This window comes from Hyla sarda, chromosome 1 (genome assembly GCF_029499605.1).
Source record: "Hyla sarda isolate aHylSar1 chromosome 1, aHylSar1.hap1, whole genome shotgun sequence".
Classification (NCBI taxonomy): Eukaryota; Metazoa; Chordata; class Amphibia; order Anura; family Hylidae; genus Hyla; species Hyla sarda.
Window position 1 is genome coordinate 259,511,693 of NC_079189.1, and position 21,220 is coordinate 259,532,912.

At 50.4% G+C, this 21,220-nt stretch overlaps 10 pseudogenes; all 10 read left to right on the plus strand.

Annotated features, from left to right (window-relative positions):
- Positions 1 to 1,304: 1,304 nt before the first annotated feature.
- On the plus strand, positions 1,305 to 1,424 carry LOC130348504 (5S ribosomal RNA; annotated as a pseudogene).
- An 865-nt stretch (positions 1,425 to 2,289) lies between these two features.
- LOC130352917 (5S ribosomal RNA) lies at positions 2,290 to 2,409 on the plus strand (annotated as a pseudogene).
- Positions 2,410 to 3,494: 1,085 nt separating this feature from the next.
- On the plus strand, positions 3,495 to 3,614 carry LOC130347007 (5S ribosomal RNA; annotated as a pseudogene).
- A 5,839-nt stretch (positions 3,615 to 9,453) lies between these two features.
- LOC130342903 (5S ribosomal RNA) lies at positions 9,454 to 9,573 on the plus strand (annotated as a pseudogene).
- Positions 9,574 to 12,262: 2,689 nt separating this feature from the next.
- On the plus strand, positions 12,263 to 12,382 carry LOC130334271 (5S ribosomal RNA; annotated as a pseudogene).
- A 278-nt stretch (positions 12,383 to 12,660) lies between these two features.
- Positions 12,661 to 12,780, plus strand: LOC130336224 (5S ribosomal RNA; annotated as a pseudogene).
- Positions 12,781 to 15,282: 2,502 nt separating this feature from the next.
- On the plus strand, positions 15,283 to 15,402 carry LOC130331006 (5S ribosomal RNA; annotated as a pseudogene).
- A 1,886-nt stretch (positions 15,403 to 17,288) lies between these two features.
- Positions 17,289 to 17,408, plus strand: LOC130352937 (5S ribosomal RNA; annotated as a pseudogene).
- Positions 17,409 to 18,085: 677 nt separating this feature from the next.
- On the plus strand, positions 18,086 to 18,205 carry LOC130317712 (5S ribosomal RNA; annotated as a pseudogene).
- Positions 18,206 to 20,300: 2,095 nt separating this feature from the next.
- Positions 20,301 to 20,420, plus strand: LOC130336362 (5S ribosomal RNA; annotated as a pseudogene).
- Positions 20,421 to 21,220: the final 800 nt, after the last annotated feature.

The following is a 21,220-nucleotide window of genomic DNA, read 5'->3' on the forward strand; positions in this document are numbered from 1 at the left end:
GGGAATCCCGGCTGCCGTTGACATTTTAATCTGTTGCCGCCTTCCTCTCCGATTCGGAAAAGGATTTATTGATGCTTAAATGCACAGTATAAAGGGCGTGAAGCTATCAACGGCCATCCTAAGCTGAACGCGCCTGCTCTCGTCAGATCGCAGACTGCTACCCAGCTTAGGGCCTGTTAAGTACCAGCATGGGAGACTGGCTGGGAATGTCAGGTGTTGTTGACATTTTGCTCTGTAGCTCTGTACACATTTTGCTCCGATTCCGAAAAGGATTTATTGATGCTTAAATCCACAGTATACAGTGTGTGAAGCCGTCTACGGCTATCCTAAGCTGAATGCGACTATTCTTGACAGATCGCAGACTGCTGCCCGGCAAGTACGGGCATGGGAGACTGGCTGGCAATCCAAGGTGCTATTGACATTTTGCTATGTTGGCGCCTTCTTCTCCGATTAATAAAAATATTTATTGATGCTTAAATCCACAATATACAAGGCATAAAGATGGCAACGGCCATCCTAAGCTGAACGCACCTCCTCTCGTCAGATTGCACACTGCTACCCAGCTTAGGGCCCGGTAACTACTGGCATGGGAGACTGGCTGGGAATCCCGGGTGCCGTTGACATTTTGCTCTATTGCTGCCTTCCGCTCCGATTCCGAAAAGAATTTATTGATGCTTAAATCCACAGTATACAAGGTGTGAAGCTGTCGACGGCCATCCTAAGCTTAACGCGCCTGCTCTCGTCAGATTGCAGACTGGTACAGATCTTAGGGCCCGGTAAGTACCGGCATGGGACACTGGCTGGGAATCCCGGCTGCCGTTGACATTTTGCTCTGTTGCCGCCTACCGTTCTGGTTCCGATTCCGAAAAGGATTTATTGATGCTTAAATGCACAGTATAAAGGGCAAGAAGCTGTCAACGGCCATCCTAAGCTGAACGCGCCTGCTCTCGTCAGATTGCAGACTGCTACCCAGCTTAGGGCCCGGTAAGTTCCAGCATGGGAGACTGGCTTGGAATCCCAGGTGTCGTTCACATTTTGCTCTGTTGCCGCGTTCCGCTCCGATTCCGAAAAGGATTTATTGATGCTTAAATCCACAGTATAAAGAGTGTGGAGATGTCTTCGGCCATCCTAAGCTGAATGCGCCTGTTCTCGTCAGATCGCAGACTGCTACCCAGCTTCGGGCCTGGTAAGTACCAGCATGGGAGACTGGCTGGGAATCTCGGGTGCATATGACATTTTGCTCTGCTCCGATTCCGAAAATTATTTATTGATGCTTATATCCACAGTATACAAAGTGTGAAGCTGTCAACGGCCATCCTAAGCTGAACGCGCCTGCTCTCGTCAGATCGCAGACTGCTATCCAGCTTAGGGCCTGGTAAGTACCAGCATGGGAGACTGGCTGGGAATCCCGGGTGCAGTTGACATTTTAATCTGTTGCCGCCTTCCGCTCCGATTCGGAAAAGGATTTATTGATGCTTAAATCCACAATATACAGGGTGTGAAGCTGTCAACGGCCATCCTAAGCCTGAACGTGCCTGCTCTCCTCAGATTGCAGACTGATGCCCGGCAGTTACTGGCATGGGAGACTGGCTGGCAATCCAAGGTGCCATTGACATTTTGCTCTGTTGCCGCCTTCCTCTCCGATTAATAAAAATATTTATTGATGCTTAAATCCACAATATACAAGGCATGAAGATGTCAACGGCCATCCTAAGCTGAACGCGCCTGATCTCGTCAGATCGCAGACTGCTACCCAGCTTAGGGCCCAGTAAGTACCGGCATGGGAGACTGGCTGGGAATCCCGGGTGCAGTTGACATTTTGCTCTGTTGCCGCCTTCCGTTCCGATTCCGAAAAGGATTTATTGATGCTTAAATGCACAGTATAAAGGGCGTGAAGCTGTCAACGGCCATCCTAAGCTGAACGCGCCTGCTCTCGTCAGATCGCAGACTGCTACCCAGCTTAGGGCCCGGTAAGTACCAGCATGGGAGACTGGCTGGGAATCTCAGGTGTTGCTGACATGTAGCTCTGTAGACATTTTGCTCCGATTCCGAAAAGGATTTATTGATGCTTAAATCCACAATATACAGGGTGTGAAGCCGTCTACGGCTATCCTAAGCTGAATGCGCCTGTTCTTGTCAGATCGCAGACTGCTGCCCGGCAAGTACGGGCATGGGAGACTGGCTGGCAATCCAAGGTGCTATTGACATTTTGCTCTGTTGCCGCCTTCCTCTCCGATTAAAAAAAATATTTATTGATGCTTAAATCGACAGTATACAAGGCGTGAAGATGTCAACGGCCATCCTAAGCTGAACACGCCTGCTCTTGTCAGATCGCAGACTGCTACCCAGCTTAGGGCCCGGTAAGTACTGGCATGGGAGACTGGCTGGGAATCCCGGGTGCTGTTGACATTTTGCTCTATTGCTGCCTTCCGCTCCGATTCCGAAAATAATTTATCGATGCTTAAATCCACAGTATACAAGGTGTGAAGCTGTCGACGGCCATCCTAAGCTTAACGCGCCTGCTCTCGTCAGATCGCAGACTGGTACAGATCTTAGGGCCCGGTAAGTACCGGCAAGGGACACTGGCTGGGAATCCCGGCTGCCGTTGACATTTTGCTCTGTTGCCGCCTTCCGTTCCGATTCCGAAAAGGATTTATTGATGCTTAAATGCACAGTATAAAGGGCAAGAAGCTGTCAATGGCCATCCTAAGCTGAACGCGCCTGCTCTCGTCAGATCGCAGACTGCTACCCAGCTTAGGGCCCGGTAAGTACTAGCATGGGAGGCTGGCTGGGAATCCCAGGTGTCGTAGACATTTTGCTCTGTTGCCGCCTTCCGCTCCGATTCAGAAAAGGATTTATTGATGCTTAAATCCACAGTATACAGGGTGTGAAGATGTCTACGGCCATCCTAAGCTGAATGCGCCTGTTCTCGTCAGATCACAGACTGCTACCCAGCTTCGGGCCCAGTAAGTACCAGCATGGGAGACTGGCTGGGAATCCCGAGTGCAGTTGACAATTTGCTCTGTTTCTGCTCCGATTCCGAAAATTATTTATTGATGCTTAAATCCACAGTATACAAAGTGTGAAGCTGTCAACGGCCATCCTAAGCTGAACTCGCCTGCTCTCGTCAGGTCGCAGACTGCTACCCAGCTTAGGGCCTGATAAGTACCAGCATGGGAGACTGGCTGGGAATCCCGGGTGCAGTTGACATTTTGCTCTGTTCCCGCCTTCCGCTCCGATTCGGAAAAGGATTTATTGATGCTTAAATGCACAGTATAAAGGGCGTGAAGCTGTCAACGGCCATCCTAAGCTGAACGTGCCTGCTCTCGTCAGATCACAGACTGCTACCCAGCTCAGGGCCCGGTAAGTACCAGCATGGGAGACTGGCTGGGAATCCCAGGTGTTGTTGACATTTTGCTCTGTAGCCGCCTTCCGCTCCGATTCCGAAAAGGATTTATTGATGCTTAAATCCACAGTATACAGGGTGTGAAGCCGTCTACGGCCATCCTAAGCTGAACGCGCCTGCTCTCGTCAGATCGCAGACTGCTACCCAGCTTAGGGCCCGGTAAGTACTGGCATGGGAGACTGGTTGGGAATCCCGGTTGCCGTTGACATTTTGCTCTATTGCTGCCTTCCGCTCCGATTCCGAAAAGGATTTATTGATGCTTAAATGCACAGTATAAAGGGTAAAAAGCTGTCAACGGCCATCCTAAGCTGAACGCGCCTGCTCTCGTCAGATTCCAGACTGCTATCCAGCTTAGGGCCCGGTAAGTACCAGCATGGGAGACTGGCTGGGAATCCCGGGTGCAGTTGACATTTTAATCTGTTGCCGCCTTCCGCTCCGATTCGGAAAAGGATTTATTGATGCTTAAATCTACAATATACAGGGTGTGAAGCTGTCAACGGCCATCCTAAGCCTGAACGTGCCTGCTCTCCTCAGATCGCAGACTGCTGCCCGGCAGTTAACGGCATGGGAGACTGGCAGGCAATCCAAGTTGCCATTGACATTTTGCTCTCTTGCCGCCTTCCTCTCCGATTAATAAAAATATTTATTGATGCTTAAATCCACAATATAAAAGGCGTGAAGATGTCAACGGCCATCCTAAGCTGAACGCGCCTGCTCTCGTCAGATCGCAGACTGCTACCCAGTTTAGGGCCCAGTAAGTACCGACATGGGAGACTGGCTGGGAATCCCGGGTGCAGTTGACATTTTGCTCTGTTGCCGCCTTCCGTTCCGATTCCGAAAAGGATTTATTGATGCTTAAATGCACAGTATAAAAAGCATGAAGCTGTCAATGGCCATCCTAAGCTGAACGCGCCTGCTCTCGTCAGATCGCAGACTGCTACCCAGCTTAGGGCCCGGTAAGTACTGGCATGGGAGACGGGCTGGGAATCCCGGTTGCCATTGACATTTTGCTCTATTGCTCGAATTCCGAAAATAATTTATTGATGCTTGAATCCACAGTATACAAGGTGTGAAGCTGTCGACGGCCATCCTAAGCTTAACGCACCTGCTCTCGTCAGATCGCAGACTGGTACAGATCTTAGGGCCCGGTAAGTACCGGCATGGGACACTGGCTGGGAATCCCGGCTGCCGTTGACATTTTGCTCTGTTGCCGCCTTCCGTTCCGATTCCGAAAAGGATTTATTGATGCTTAAATCCACAGTATACAGGGTATGAAGATGTCTACGGCCATCCTAAGCTGAATGCGCCTGTTCTCGTCACATCGCAGACTGCTACCCAGCTTCGGGCCTGGTAAGTACCAGCATGGGAGACTGGCTGGGAATCCCGAATGCAGTTGACATTTTGCTCTGTTTCTGCTCCGATTCCGAAAATTATTTATTGATGCTTAAATCCACAGTATACAAAGTGTGAAGCTGTCAACGGCCATCCTAAGCTGAACGCGCCTGCTCTTGTCAGATCGCAGACTGCTTCCCAGCTTAGGGCCTGGAAAGTACCAGCATGGGAGACTGGCTGGGAATCCCGGGTGCAGTTGACATTTTAATCTGTTGCCGCCTTCCGCTCCGATTCAGAAAAGGATTTATTGATGCTTAAATCCACAATATACAGGGTGTGAAGCTGTCAACGGCCATCCTAAGCCTGAACATGCCTGCTCTCCTCCGATCGCAGGCTGCTGCCCGGCAGATGCAGGCATGGGAGACTGGCTGGCAATCCAAGGTGCCATCGACATTTTGCTCTCTTGCCGCCTTCTTTTCCGATTAAAAAAAATATTTATTGATGCTTAAATTCACAATATACAAGGCGTAAAGATGTCAACGGCCATCCTAAGCTGAACGCGCCTGCTCTCGTCAGATCGCAGACTGCTACCCAGCTTAGGGCCTGGTAATTACCAGCATGGGAGACTGGCTGGGAATCCCGAGTGCAGTTGACATTCTGCTCTGATTCCGAAAATTATTTATTGATGCTTAAATCCACAGTATACAAAGTGTGAAGCTGTCAACGGCCATCCTAACCTGAACGCGCCTGCTCTCGTCAGATCGCAGACTGCTACCCAGCTTAGGGCCTGGTAATTACCAGCATGGGAGACTGGCTGGGAATCCCAGGTGTTGTTGACATTTTGCTCTGTAGCCGCCTTCCGCTCCGATTCCGAAAAGGATTTATTGATGCTTAAATCCACAGTATACAGGGTGTGAAGCCGTCTACGGCTATCCTAAGCTGAATGTGCCTGTTCTTGTCAGATCGCAGACTGCTGCCCGGAAAGTACGGGCATGGGAGACTGGCTGGCAATCCAAGGTGCTATTGACATTTTGCTCTGTTGCCGCCTTCCTCTCCGATTAAAAAAAATATTCATTGATGCTTAAATCCACAGTATACAAGGCGTGAAGATGTCAACGGCCATCCTAAGCTGATCGCGCCTGTTCTCGTCAGATCGCAGACTGCTACGCAGCTTAGGGCCCAGTAAGTACCGGCATGGGAGACTGGCTGGGAATCCCGGGTGCAGTTGCCATTTTGCTCTGTTGCCGCCTTCCGTTCCGATTCCGAAAAGGATTTATTGATGATTAAATGCACAGTATAAAAAGCATGAAGCTGTCAATGGCCATCCTAAGCTGAACTCGCCTGCTCTCGTCAGATCGCAGACTGCTACCCAGCTTCGGGCCCGGTAAGTACTGGCATTTGAGACTGGCTGGGAATCCCGGGTGCTGTTGACATTTTGCTCTATTGCTGCCTTCCGCTCCGATTCCGAAAATAATTTATTGATGCTTAAATCCACAGTATACAAGGTGTGAAGCTGTCGACGGCCATCCTAAGCTTAACGCGCCTGCTCTCGTCAGATCGCAGACTGGTACAGATCTTAGGGCCCGGTAAGTACCGGCATGGGACACTGGCTGGGAATCCCGGCTGCCGTTGACATTTTGCTCTGTTGCCGCCTTCCGTTCCGATTCCGAAAAGGATTTATTGATGCTTAAATGCACAGTATAAAGGGCGAGAAGCTGGCAACGGCCATCCTAAGCTGAACGCGCCTGCTCTCTGCAGATCGCAGACTGCTACCCAGCTTAGGGCCCGGTAAGTACCAGCATGGGAGACTGGCTGGGAATCCCAAGTGTCGTTGACATTTTGCTCTGTTGCCGCCTTCCGCTCCGATTCCGAAAAGGATTTATTGATGCTTAAATCCACAGTATACAGGGTGAGAAGATGTCTACGGCCATCCTAAGCTGAATGTGCCTGTGCTTGTCAGATCGCAGACTGCTACCCAGCTTAGGGCCCGGTAAGTACCAGCATGGGAGACTGGCTGGGAATCCCAAGTGTCGTTGACATTTTGCTCTGTTGCCGCCTTCCGCTCCGATTCGGAAAAGGATTTATTGATGCTTAAATCCACAATATACAGGGTGTGAAGCTGTCAACGGCCATCCTAAGCTGAACGCGCCTGCTCTCGTCAGATCGCAGACTGCTAGCCAGCTTAGGGACCGGTAAGTACTAGCATAGGAGACTGGCTGGGAATCCCAGGTGTTGTTTACATTTTGCTCTATTGCTGCCTTCCGCTCCGATTCCGAAAATAATTTATTGATGCTTAAATGTACAGTAGAAAGGGCAAGAAGCTGTCAACGGCCATCCTAAGCTGAACGCGCATGCTCTCGTCAGATCGCAGACTGCTACCCAGCTTAGGGCCCGGTAAGTACTGGCATGGGAAACTGGCTGGGAATCCCGGGTGCCGTTGACATTACGCTCTATTGCTGCCTTCCGCTCCGATTCCGAAAAGAATTTATTGATGCTTAAATCCACAGTATACAAGGTGTGAAGCTGTCGACGGCCATCCTAAGCTTAACGCGCCTGCTCTCGTCAGATCGCAGACTGGTACAGATCTTAGGGCCCGGTAAGTACCGGCATGGGACACTGGCTGTTAATCCCGGCTGCCGTTGACATTTTGCTCTGTTGCCGCCTTCCGTTCCGATTCCGAAAAGGATTTATTGATGCTTAAATGCACAGTATACAAAGTGTGAAGCTGGCAACGGCCATCCTAAGCTGAACGCGCCTGCTCTCATCAGATCGCAGACTGCTACCCAGCTTAGGGCCCGGTAAGTACCTGCATGGGAGACTGGCTGGGAATCCCAGGTGTTGTTTACATTTTGCTCTGTGGCCGCCTTCCGCTCCGATTCCGAAAATGATTTATTGATGCTTAAATCCACAGTATACAGGGTGTGAAGCCGTCTACAGCCATCCTAAGCTGAATGCGCCTGTTCTTGTCAGATCGCAGACTGCTGCCCGGCAAGTACGGGCATGGGAGACTGGCTGGCAATCCAAGGTGCTATTGACATTTTGCTCTGTTGCCGCCTTCCTCTCCGATTAAAAAAAATATTTATTGATGCTTAAATCCACAGTATACAAGGTGTGAAGATGTCAACGGCCATCCTAAGCTGAACGCGCCTGCTCTCGTCAGATCGCAGACTGCTACGCAGCTTAGGGCCCAGTAAGTACCGGCATGGGAGACTGGCTGGGAATCCCGGGTGCAGTTGACATTTTGCTCTGTTGCCGCCTTCCGTTCCGATTCCGAAAAGGATTTATTGATGCTTAAATGCACAGTATAAAAAGCATGAAGCTGTCAATGGCATCCTAAGCTGAACGTGCCTGCTCTCGTCAGATCGCAGACTGGTACAGATCTTAGGGCCCGGTAAGTACCGGCATGGGACACTGGCTGGGAATCCTGGCTGCCGTTGACATTTTGCTCTGTTGCCGCCTTCCTCTCCGATTCCGAAAAGGATTTATTGATGCTTAAATGCACAGTATAAAGGGCATGAAGCTGTCAACGGCCATCCTATGCTGAACGCGCCTGCTCTCGTCAGATCGCAGACTGCTACCCAGCTTAGGGCCTGGTAAGTACCAGCATGGGAGTCTGGCTGGGAATCTCAGGTGTTGTTGACATTTTGCTCTGTAGCTCTGTAGACATTTTGCTCCGAAAAGGATTTATTGATGCTTAAATCCACAGTATACAGGGTGTGAAGCCGTCTACGGCTATCCTAAGCTGAATGCGCCTGTTCTTGTCAGATCGCAGACTGCTGCCCGGCAAGTACGGGCATGGGAGACTGGCTGGCAATCCAAGGTGCTGTTGACATTTTGCTCTGTTGCCGCCTTCCTCTCCGATTCCGAAAAGGATTTATTGATGCTTAAATGCACAGTATAAAAAGCATGAAGCTGTCAATGGCCATCCTAAGCTGAACGCGCCTGCTCTCGTCAGATCGCAGACTGCTACTCAGTTTTGGGCCCGGTAAGTACCAGCATGGGAGACTGGCTGGGAATCCCGGCTGCCGTTGACATTTTGCTCTATTGCCGCCTTCCGCTCCGATTCCGAAAAGGATTTATTGATGCTTAAATGCACAGTATAAAGGGCGAGAAGCTGTCAACGGCCATCCTAAGCTGAACGCGCCTGTTCTCGTCAGATCGCAGACTGCTACCCAGCTTAGGGCCCGGTAAGTAATAGCATGGGAGACTGGCTGGGAATCCCAAGTGTTGTTGACATTTTGCTCTGTTGCCGCCTTCCGCTCCGATTCCGAAAAGGATTTATTGATGCTTAAATCCACAGTATACAGGGTGTGAAGATGTCTACGGCCATCCTAAGCTGAATGCGCCTGTTCTCGTCAGATCGCAGACTGCTACCCAGCTTCGGGCCTGGTAAGTACCAGCAATGGAGACTGGCTGGGAATCCCGAGTGCAGTTGACATTTTGCTCTGTTTCTGCTCCGATTCCGAAAATTATTTATTGATGCTTAAATCCACAGTATACAAAGTGTTAAGCTGTCAACGGCCATCCTAACCTGAACGCGCCTGCTCTCGTCAGATCGCAGACTGCTACCCAGCTTAGGGCCCAGTAAGTACCGGCATGAGAGACTGGCTGGGAATCCCGGGTGCAGTTGACATTTTGCTCTGTTGCCGCCTTCCGTTCCGATTCCGAAAAGGATTTATTGATGATTAAATGCACAGTATAAAAAGCATGATGCTGTCAATGGCCATCCTAAGCTGAACTCGCCTGCTCTCGTCAGATCGCAGACTGCTACCCAGCTTAGGGCCCGGTAAGTACTGGCATGGGAGACTGGCTGGGAATCCCGGGTGCCGTTGACATTTTGCTCTATTGCTGCCTTCCGCTCCGATTCCGAAAAGAATTTATTGATGCTTAAATCCACAGTATACAAGGTGTGAAGCTGTCGACGGCCATCCTAAGCTTAACGCGCCTGCTCTCGTCAGATCGCAGACTGGTACAGATCTTAGGGCCCGGTAAGTACCGGCATGGGACACTGGCTGGGAATCCCAGCTGCCGTTGACATTTTGCTCTGTTGCCGCCTTCCGTTCCGATTCCGAAAAGGATTTTTTGATGCTTAAATGCACAGTATAAATGGTGAGAAGCTGTCAACGGCCATCCTAAGCTGAACGCGCCTGCTTTCGTCAGATCGCAGACTGCTACCCAGCTTAGGGCCCGGTAAGTAATAGCATGGGAGACTGGCTGGGAATCCCAATTGTTGTTGACATTTTGCTCTGTTGCCGCCTTCCGCTCCGATTCCGAAAAGGATTTATTGATGCTTAAATCCACAGTATACAGGGTCTGAAGATGTCTACGGCCATCCTAAGCTGAATGCACCTGTTCTCGTCAGATTGCAGACTGCTACCCAGCTTCGGGCCTGGTAAGTACCAGCAATGGAGACTGGCTGGGAATCCCGAGTGCAGTTGACATTTTGCTCTGTTTCTGCTCCGATTCCGAAAATTATTTATTGATGCTTAAATCCACAGTATACAAAGTGTTAAGCTGTCAACGGCCATCCTAACCTGAACGCGCCTGCTCTTGTCAGATCGCAGACTGCTACCCAGCTTAGGGCCCAGTAAGTACCGGCATGGCAGACTGGCTGGGAATCCCGGGTGCAGTTGACATTTTGCTCTGTTGCCGCCTTCCGTTTCGATTCCGAAAAGGATTTATTGATGATTAAATGCACAGTATAAAAAGCATGAAGCTGTCAACGGCCATCCTAAGCTGAACTCGCCTGCTTTCGTCAGATCGCAGACTGCTACCCAACTTAGGGCCCGGTAAGTACTGGCATTTGTGACTGGCTGGGAATCCCGGGTGCTGTTGACATTTTGCTCTATTGCTGCTTTCCGTTCAGATTCCGAAAAGGATTTATTAATGCTTAAATCCACAGTATACAAGGTGTGAAGCTGTCGATGGCCATCCTAAGCTTAACGCGCCTGCTCTCGTCAGATCGCAGACTGGTACAGATCTTAGGGCCTGGTAAGTACCGGCATGGGACACTGGCTGGGAATCCCGGCTGCCGTTGACATTTTGCTCTGTTTCCGCCTTCCGTTCAGATTCCGAAAAGGATTTATTAATGCTTAAATGCACAGTATAAAGAGCGAGAAGCTGTCAACGGCCATCCTATGCTGAACGCGCCTGCTTTTGTCAGATCGCAGACTGCTACCCAGCTTAGGGCCAGGTAAGTACCAGCATGGGAGACTGGCTGGGAATCCCAAGTGTCGTTGACATTTTGCTCTTTTGCCGCCTTCCGCTCCGATTCCGAAAAGGATTTATTGATGCTTAAATCCACAGCATAGAGGGTGAGAAGATGTCTGCGGCCATCCTAAGCTAAATGTGCCTGTTCTCGTCAGAATGCAGACTGCTACCCAGTTTAGGGCCTGGTAAGTACCAGCATGGGAGACTGGCTGGGAATCCCGGGTGCAGTTGACATTTCAATCTGTTGCCGCCTTCTGCTCCGATTCGGAAAAGGATTTATTGATGCTTAAATCCACAATATACAGGGTGTGAAGATGTAAACGGCCATCCTAAGCTGAACGCGCCTGCTCTCGTCAGATCGCAGACTGCTACCCAGCTTAGCGCCCGGTAAGTACCAGCATGGGAGACTGGCTTGGAATCCCAGGTGTTGTTGACATTTTGCTCTGTAGCCGCCTTCCGCTCCGATTCAGAAAAGGATTTATTGATCCTTAAATCCACAATTTACAGGGTGTGAAGCCGTCTACGGCTATCCTAAGCTGAATGTGCCTGTTCTTGTCAGATCGCAGACTGCTGCCCGGCAAATACGGGCATGGGAGACTGGCTGGCAATCCAAGGTGCTATTGACATTTTGCTCTGTTGCCGCCTTCCTCTCCGATTCCGAAAAGGATTTATTGATGCTTAAATGCACAGTATAAAAAGCATGAAGCTGTCAATGGCCATCCTAAGCTGAACGCGCATGCTCCCGTCAGATCGCAGACTGCTACCCAGCTTAGGGCCCGGTAAGTACTGGCATCGGAGACTGGCTGGGAATCCCGGGTGCCGTTGACATTTTGCTCTATTGCTGCCTTCCGCTCCGATTCCGAAAAAAATTTATTGATGCTTAAATCCACAGTATACAAGGTGTGAAGCTGTCGACGGCCATCCTAAGTTTAACGCGCCTGCTCTCGTCAGATCGCAGACTGGTACAGATCTTAGGGCCCGGTAAGTACCGGCATGGGACACTGGCTGGGAATCCCGGGTGCAGTTGACATTTTAATCTGTTGCCGCCTTCCGCACCGATTCCGAAAAGAATTTATTGATGCTTAAATGCACAGTATAAAAAGCATGAAGCTGTCAATGGCCATCCTAAGCTGAACGCGCCTGCTCTCGTCAGATCGCAGACTGGTACAGATCTTAGGGCCCGGTAAGTACGGGCATGGGACACTGGCTGGGAATCCTGGCTGCCGTTGACATTTTGCTCTGTTGCCGCCTTCCTCTCCGATTCTGAAAAGGATTTATTGATGCTTAAATGCACAGTATAAAGGGTATGAAGCTGTCAACGGCCATCCTAAGCTGAACGCGCCTGCTCTCGTCAGATCGCAGACTGCTACCCAGCTTAGGGCCCGGTAAGTACCAGCATGGGAGACTGGCTGGGAATCTCAGGTGTTGTTGACATTTTGCTCTGTAGCTCTGTAGACATTTTGCTCCGATTCCGAAAAGGATTTATTGATGCTTAAATCCACAGTATACAGGGTGTGAAGCCGTCTACGGCTATCCTAAGCTGAATGCGCCTGTTCTTGTCAGATCGCAGACTGCTGCCCGGCAAGTACGGGCATGGGAGACTGGCTGGCAATCCAAGGTGCTATTGAAATTTTGCTCTGTTGCCGCCTTCCTCTCCGATTCCGAAAAGGATTTGTTGATGCTTAAATGCACAGTATAAAAAGCATGAAGCTGTCAATGGCCATCCTAAGCTGAACACGCCTGCTCTCGTCAGATCGCAGATTGCTACCCAGCTTAGGGCCCGGTAAGTACTGGCATGGGAGACTGGCTGGGAATCTCGGGTGCCGTTGACATTTTGCTCTATTGCTGCCTTCCGCTCCGATTCCGAAAAGAATTTATTGATGCTTAAATCCACAGTATACAAGGTGTGAAGCTGTCGACGGCCATCCTAAGCTTAACGCGCCTGCTCTCGTCAGATCGCAGACTGGTACAGATCTTAGGGCCCGGTAAGTACCGGCATGGGACACTGGCTGGGAATCCCGGGTGCAGTTGACATTTTAATCTGTTGCCGCCTTCCGCTCCGATTCGGAAAAGGATTTATTGATGCTTAAATGCACAGTATAAAGGGCGTGAAGCTGTCAACAGCCATCCTAAGCTGAACGCGCCTGCTCTCGTCAGATTGCAGACTGCTACCCAGCTTAGGGCCCGGTAAGTACCAGCATGGGAGACTGGCTGGGAATCTCAGGTGTTGTTGACATTTAGCTCTGTAGCTCTGTAGACAATTTGCTCCGAATCCGAAAAGGATTTATTGATGCTTAAATCCACAGTATACAGGGTGTGAAGCCGTCTACGGCTATCCTAAGCTGAATGCGCCTGTTCTTGTCAGATCGCAGACTGCTGCCTGGCAAGAACGGGCATGGGAGACTGGCTGGCAATCCAAGGTGCTATTGACATTTTGCTCTGTTGCCGCCTTCCTCTCCGATTAAAAAAAATATTTATTGATGCTTAAATCCACAGTATACAAGGTAGAAAATGTCAACGGCCATCCTAAGCTGAACGCGCCTGCTCTCGTCAGATCGCAGACTGCTATGCAGCTTAGGGCCCAGTAAGTACCGGCATGGGAGACTGGCTGGGAATCCCGGGTGCAGTTGACATTTTGCTCTGTTGCCTCCTTCCGTTCCGATTCCGAAAAGGATTTATTGATGCTTAAATGCACAGTATAAAAAGCATGAAGCTGTCAATGGCCATCCTAAGCTGAACGCGCCTGCTCTCGTCAGATCGCAGACTGGTACAGATCTTAGGGCCCGGTAAGTACCGGCATGGGACACTGGCTGGGAATCCTGGCTGCCGTTGACATTTTGCTCTGTTGCCGCCTTCCTCTCCGATTCCGAAAAGGATTTATTGATGCTTAAATGCACAGTATAAAGGGCATGAAGCTGTCAACGGCCATGCTATGCTGAACGCGCCTGCTCTCGTCAGATCGCAGACTGCTACCCAGCTTAGGGCCCGGTAAGTACCAGCATGGGAGATTGGCTGGGAATCTACAGGGTGTGAAGCCGTCTACGGCTATCCTAAGCTGAATGCGCCTGTTTTTGTCAGATCGCAGACTGCTGCCCGGCAAGTACGGGCATGGGAGACTGGCTGGCAATCCAAGGTGCTATTGACATTTTGCTCTGTTGCCGCCTTCCTCTCCGATTCCGAAAAGGATTTATTGATGCTTAAATGCACAGTATAAAAAGCATGAAGCTGTCAATGGCCATCCTAAGCTGAACGCGCCTGCTGTCGTCAGATCGCAGACTGCTACCCAGCTTAGGGCCCGGAAAGTACTGGCATGGGAGACTGGCTGGGAATCCCGGGTGCCGTTGACATTTTGCTCTATTGCTGCCTTCCGCTCCGATTCCGAAAATAATTTATTGATGCTTAAATCCACAGTATACAAGGTGTGAAGCTGTCGAAGCTTAAATCCACAGTATACAGGGTGTGAAGCCGTATTTTGCTATGTTGCTGCCTTCCGTGCCGATTCCGAAAAGGATTTTGATGCTTAAATGCACAGTATACAAAGTGTGAAGCTTTCAACGGCCATCCTAAGCTGAACGTGCCTGCTCTCGTCAGATCGCAGACTGCTGCCCGGCAAGTACGGGCATGGGAGACTGGCTGGCAATCCAAGGTGCCATTGACATTTTGCTCTGTTGCCGCCTTCCTCTCCGATTAAAAAAAATATTTATTGATGCTTAAATCCACAGTATACAAGGTGTGAAGCCATCTACGGCTATCCTAAGCTGAATGCGCCTGTTCTTGTCAGATCGCAGACTGCTGCCCGGCAAGTACGGGCATGGGAGACTGGCTGGCAATCCAAGGTGCCATTGACATTTTGCTCTGTTGCCGCCTTCCTCTCCGATTAAAAAAAATATTTATTGATGCTTAAATCCACAGTATACAAGGTGTGAAGATGTCAACGGCCATCCTAAGCTGAACACGCCTGCTCTCGTCAGATCGCAGACTGCTACGCAGCTTAGGGCCCAGTAAGTACCGGCATGGGAGTAAGGCTGGGAATCCCGGGTGCAGTTGACATTTTGCTCTGTTGCCGCCTTCCGTTCCGATTCCGAAAAGGATTTATTGATGCTTAAATGCACAGTATAAAAAGCATGAAGCTGTCAATGGCCATCCTAAGCTGAACGCGCCTGCTCTCGTCAGATCGCAGACTGGTACAGATCATAGGGCCCGGTAAGTACCGGCATGGGACACTGGCTGGGAATCCTGGCTGCCGTTGACATTTTGCTCTGTTGCCGCCTTCCTCTCCGATTCCGAAAAGGATTTATTGATGCTTAAATGCACAGTATAAAAAGCATGAAGCTGTCAATGGCCATCCCAAGCTGAACACGCCTGCTCTCGTCAGATCGCAGACTGCTACCCAGCTTAGGGCCCGGTAAATACTGGCATGGGAGACTGGCTGGGAATCCCGGGTGCCGTTGACATTTTGCTCTATTGCTGCCTTCCGCTCCGATTCCGAAAAGAATTTATTGATGCTTAAATCCACAGTATACAAGGTGTGAAGCTGTCGACGGCCATCCTAAGCTTAACGCGCCTGCTCTCGTCAGATCGCAGACTGGTACAGATCTTAGCGCCCGGTAAGTACCGGCATGGGACACTGGCTGGGAATCCCGGGTGCAGTTGACATTTTAATCTGTTGCCGCCCTCCGCTCCGATTCGGAAAAGGATTTATTGATGCTTAAATGCACAGTATAAAGGGCGTGAAGCTGTCAACAGCCATCCTAAGCTGAACGCGCCTGCTCTCGTCAGATTGCAGACTGCTACCCAGCTTAGGGCCCGGTAAGTACCAGCATGGGAGACTGGCTGGGAATCTCAGGTGTTGTTGACATTTAGCTCTGTAGCTCTGTAGACAATTTGCTCCGATTCCGAAAAGGATTTATTGATGCTTAAATCCACAGTATACAGGGTGTGAAGCCGTCTACGGCTATCCTAAGCTGAATGCGCCTGTTCTTGTCAGATCGCAGACTGCTGCCTGGCAAGTACGGGCATGGGAGACTGGCTGGCAATCCAAGGTGCTATTGACATTTTGCTCTGTTGCCGCCTTCCTCTCCGATTAAAAAAAATATTTATTGATGCTTAAATCCACAGTATACAAGGTAGAAGATGTCAACGGCCATCCTAAGCTGAACGCGCCTGCTCTCGTCAGATCGCAGACTGCTACGCAGCTTAGGGCCCAGTAAGTACCGGCATGGGAGTAAGGCTGGGAATCCCGGGTGCAGTTGACATTTTGCTCTGTTGCCGCCTTCCGTTCCAATTCCGAAAAGGATTTATTGATGCTTAAATGCACAGTATAAAAAGCATGAAGCTGTCAATGGCCATCCTAAGCTGAACGCGCCTGCTCTCGTCAGATCGCAGACTGGTACAGATCTTAGGGCCCGGTAAGTACCGGCATGGGACACTGGCTGGGAATCCTGGCTGCCGTTGACATTTTGCTCTGTTGCCGCCTTCCTCTCCGATTCCGAAAAGGATTTATTGATGCTTAAATGCACAGTATAAAAAGCATGAAGCTGTCAATGGCCATCCTAAGCTGAACACGTCTGCTCTCGTCAGATCGCAGACTGCTACCCAGCTTAGGGCCCGGTAAGTACTGGCATGGGAGACTGGCTGGGAATCCCGGGTGCCGTTGACATTTTGCTCTATTGCTGCCCTCCGCTCCGATTCCGAAAAGAATTTATTGATGCTTAAATCCACAGTATACAAGGTGTGAAGCTGTCGACGGCCATCCTAAGCTTAACGCGCCTGCTCTCGTCAGATCGCAGACTGGTACAGATCTTAGGGCCCGGTAAGTACCGGCATGGGACACTGGCTGGGAATCCCGGGTGCAGTTGACATTTTAATCTGTTGCCGCCTTCCGCTCCGATTCGGAAAAGGATTTATTGATGCTTAAATGCACAGTATAAAGAGCGTGAAGCTGTCAACAGCCATCCTAAGCTGAACGCGCCTGCTCTCGTCAGATTGCAGACTGCTACCCAGCTTAGGGCCCGGTAAGTACCAGCATGGGAGACTGGCTGGGAATCTCAGGTGTTGTTGACATTTAGCTCTGTAGCTCTGTAGACAATTTGCTCCGATTCCGAAAAGGATTTATTGATGCTTAAATCCACAGTATACAGGGTGTGAAGCCGTCTACGGCTATCCTAAGCTGAATGCGCCTGTTCTTGTCAGATCGCAGACTGCTGCCTGGCAAGTACGGGCATGGGAGACTGGCTGGCAATCCAAGGTGCTATTGACATTTTGCTCTGTTGCCGCCTTCCTCTCCGATTAAAAAAAATATTTATTGATGCTTAAATCCACAGTATACAAGGTAGAAGATGTCAACGGCCATCCTAAGCTGAACGCGCCTGCTCTCGTCAGATCGCAGACTGCTATGCAGCTTAGGGCCCAGTAAGTACTGGCATGGGAGACTGGCTGGGAATCCCGGGTGCAGTTGACATTTTGCTCTGTTGCCGCCTTCCGTTCCGATTCCGAAAAGGATTTATTGATGCTTAAATGCACAGTATAAAAAGCATGAAGCTGTCAATGGCCATCCTAAGCTGAACGCGCCTGCTCTCGTCAGATCGCAGACTGGTACAGATCTTAGGGCCCGGTAAGTACCGGCATGGGACACTGGCTGGGAATCCTGGCTGCCGTTGACATTTTGCTCTGTTGCCGCCTTCCTCTCCGATTCCGAAAAGGATTTATTGATGCTTAAATGCACAGTATAAAGGGCATGAAGCTGTCAACGGCCATCCTATGCTGAACGCGCCTGCTCAGATCGCAGACTGCTAACCAGCTTAGGGCCCGGTGAGTACCAGCATGGGAGACTGGCTGGGAATCTCAGGTGTTGTTGAAATTTTGCTCTGTAGCTCTGTAGACATTTTGCTCCGATTCCGAAAAGGATTTATTGATGCTTAAATCCACAGTATACAGGGTGTGAAGCCGTGTACGGCTATCCTAAGCTGAATGCGCCTGTTCTTGTCAGATCGCAGACTGCTGCCCGGCAAGTACGGGCATGGGAGACTGGCTGGCAATCCAAGGTGCTATTGACATTTTGCTCTGTTGCCGCCTTCCTCTCCGATTCCGAAAAGGATTTATTGATGCTTAAATGCACAGTATAAAAAGCATGAAGCTGTCAATGGCCATCCTAAGCTGAACGCGCCTGCTCTCGTCAGATCGCAGACTGCTACCCAGCTTAGGGCCCGGAAAGTACTGGCATGGGAGACTGGCTGGGAATCCCGGGTGCCGTTGACATTTTGCTCTATTGCTGCCTTCCGCTCCGATTCCGAAAATAATTTATTGATGCTTAAATCCACAGTATACAAGGTGTGAAGCTGTCGACGGCCATCCTAAGCTTAACGCGCCTGCTCTCGTCAGATCGCAGACTGGTACAGATCTTAGGGCCCGGTAAGTACCGGCATGGGACACTGGCTGGGAATCCCGGCTGCCGTTGACATTTTGCTCTGTTGCCGCCTTCCGTTCCGATTCCGAAAAGGATTTATTGATGCTTAAATGCACAGTATAAAGGGCAAGAAGCTGTCAACGGCCATCCAAAGCTGAACGCGCCTGCTCTCGTCAGATCGCAGACTGCTATCCAGCTTAGGGCCCGGTAAGTACCAGCATCGGAAACTGGCTGGGAATCCCAGGTGTCGTTGACATTTTGCTCTGTTGCCGCCTTCCGCTCCGATTCCGAAAAGAATTTATTGATGCTTAAATCCACAGTATACAAGGTGTGAAGCTGTTGACGGCCATCCTAAGCTTAACGCGCCTGCTCTTGTCAGATCGCAGACTGGTACAGATCTTAGGGCCCGGTAAGTACCGGCATGGGACACTGGCTGTTAATCCCGGCTGCCGTTGACATTTTGCTCTGTTGCCGCCTTCCGTTCCGATTCCGAAAAGGATTTTGATGCTTAAATGCACAGTATACAAAGTGTGAAGCTGTCAACGGCCATCCTAAGCTGAACGCGCCCGCTCTCGTCAGATCGCAGACTGCTACCCAGCTTAGGGCCTGGTATGTACCAGCATGGGAGACTGGCTGGGAATCCCGGGTGCAGTTGACATTTTAATCTGTTGCCGCCTTCCGCTCCGATTCGGAAAAGGATTTATTTATGCTTAATTGCACAGTATAAAGGGCATGAAGCTGTCAACAGCCATCCTAAGCTGAACGCGCCTGCTCTCGTCAGATTGCAGACTGCTACCCAGCTTAGGGACCGGTAAGTTCCAGCATGGGAGACTGGCTGGGAATCTCAGGTGTTGTTGACATTTAGCTCTGTAGCTCTGTAGACATTTTGCTCCGATTCCGAAAAGGATTTATTGATGCTTAAATCCACAGTATACAGGGTGTGAAGCCGTCTACGGCTATCCTAAGCTGAATGCGCCTGTTCTTGTCAGATCGCAGACTGCTGCCCGGCAAGTACGGGCATGGGAGACTAGCTGGCAATCCAAGGTGCTATTGATATTTTGCTCTGTTGCCGCCTTCCTCTCCGATTAAAAAAAATATTTATTGATGCTTAAATCCACAGTATACAAGGTGTGAAGATGTCAACGGCCATCCTAAGCTGAACACGCCTGCTCTCGTCAGATCGCAGACTGCTACGCAGCTTAGGGCCCAGTAAGTACCGGCATGGGAGTAAGGCTGGGTATCCCGGGTGCAGTTGACATTTTGCTCTGTTGCCGCCTTCCGTTCCGATTCCGAAAAGGATTTATTGATGCTTAAATGCACAGTATAAAAAGCATGAAGCTGTCAATGGCCATCCTAAGCTGAACGCGCCTGCTCTCGTCAGATCGCAGACTGGTACAGATCTTAGGGCCCGGTAAGTACCGGCATGGGACACTGGCTGGGAATCCTGGCTGCCGTTGACATTTTGCTCTGTTGCCGCCTTCCTCTCCGATTCCGAAAAGGATTTATTGATGCTTAAATGCACAGTATAAAGGGCGAGAAGCTGTCAACGGCCATCCTAAGCTGAACGCCCCTGGCTCTCGTCAGATCGCAGACTGCTACCCAGCTTAGTGCCCGGTAAGTACCAGCATGGGAGACTGGCTGGGAATCCCAGGTGTCGTTGACATTTTGCTCTGTTGCCGCCTTCCGCTCCGATTCCGAAAATAATTTATTGATGCTTAAATCCACAGTATACAAAGTGTGAAGCTGTCGACGGCCATCCTAAGCTTAACGCGCCTGCTCTCGTCAGATCGCAGACTGGTACAGATCTTAGGGCCCGGTAAGTACCGGCATGGGACACTGGCGGTTAATCCCGGCTGCCGTTGACATTTTGCTCTGTTGCCGCCTTCCGTTCCGATTCCGAAAAGGATTTATTGATGCTTAAATGCACAGTATAAAGGGAGAGAAGCTGACAACGGCCATCCTAAGCTGAACGCGCCTGCTCTCGTCAGATCGCAGACTGCTACCCAGCTTAGGGCCCGGTAAGTACCAGCATGGGAGACTGGCTGGGAATCCCAGGTGTCGTTGACATTTTGCTCAGTTGCCGCCTTCCGCTCCAATTCCGAAAAGGATTTATTGATGCTTAAATCCACAGTATAAAGGGCGAGAAGCTGTCAACGGCCATCCTAAGCTGAATGTGCCTGCTCTCGTCAGATCGCAGACTGCTACCCAGCTTAGGGCCCAGTAAGTACCGGCATGGGAGACTGGCTGGGAATCCTGGGTGCAGTTGACATTTTTGCTCTGTTGCCGCCTTCCGTTCTGATTCCGAAAAGGATTTATTGATGCTTAAATGCACAGTATAAAAATCATGAAGCTGTCATTGGCCATCCTAAGCTGAACGCGCCTGCTCCCGTCAGATCGCAGACTGCTACCCAGCTTAGGGCCCAGTAAGTACTGGCATGGGAGACTGGCTGGGAATCCCGGTTGCCGTTGCCGTTGACATTTTGCTCTATTGCTGCCTTCCGCTTTGATTCCAAAAATAATTTCTTGATGCTTAAATCCACAGTATACAAGGTGTGAAGCTGTCGACGGCCATCCTAAGCTTAACGCGCCTGCTCTCGTCAGATCGCAGACTGGTACAGATCTTAGGGCCCGGTAAGTACCGGCATGGGACACTGGCTGGGAATCCCAGGTCTTGTTGACATTGTGCTCTGTAGCCGCCTTCCGCTCCGATTCGGAAAAGGATTTATTGATGCTTAAATACACAGTATAAAGGGTGTGAAGCTGTCAACGGCCATCATAAGCTGAACGCGCCTGCTCTCTTCAGATTGCAGACTGCTACCCAGCTTAGGGCCCGGTAAGTACCAGCATGGGAGACTGGCTGGGAATCT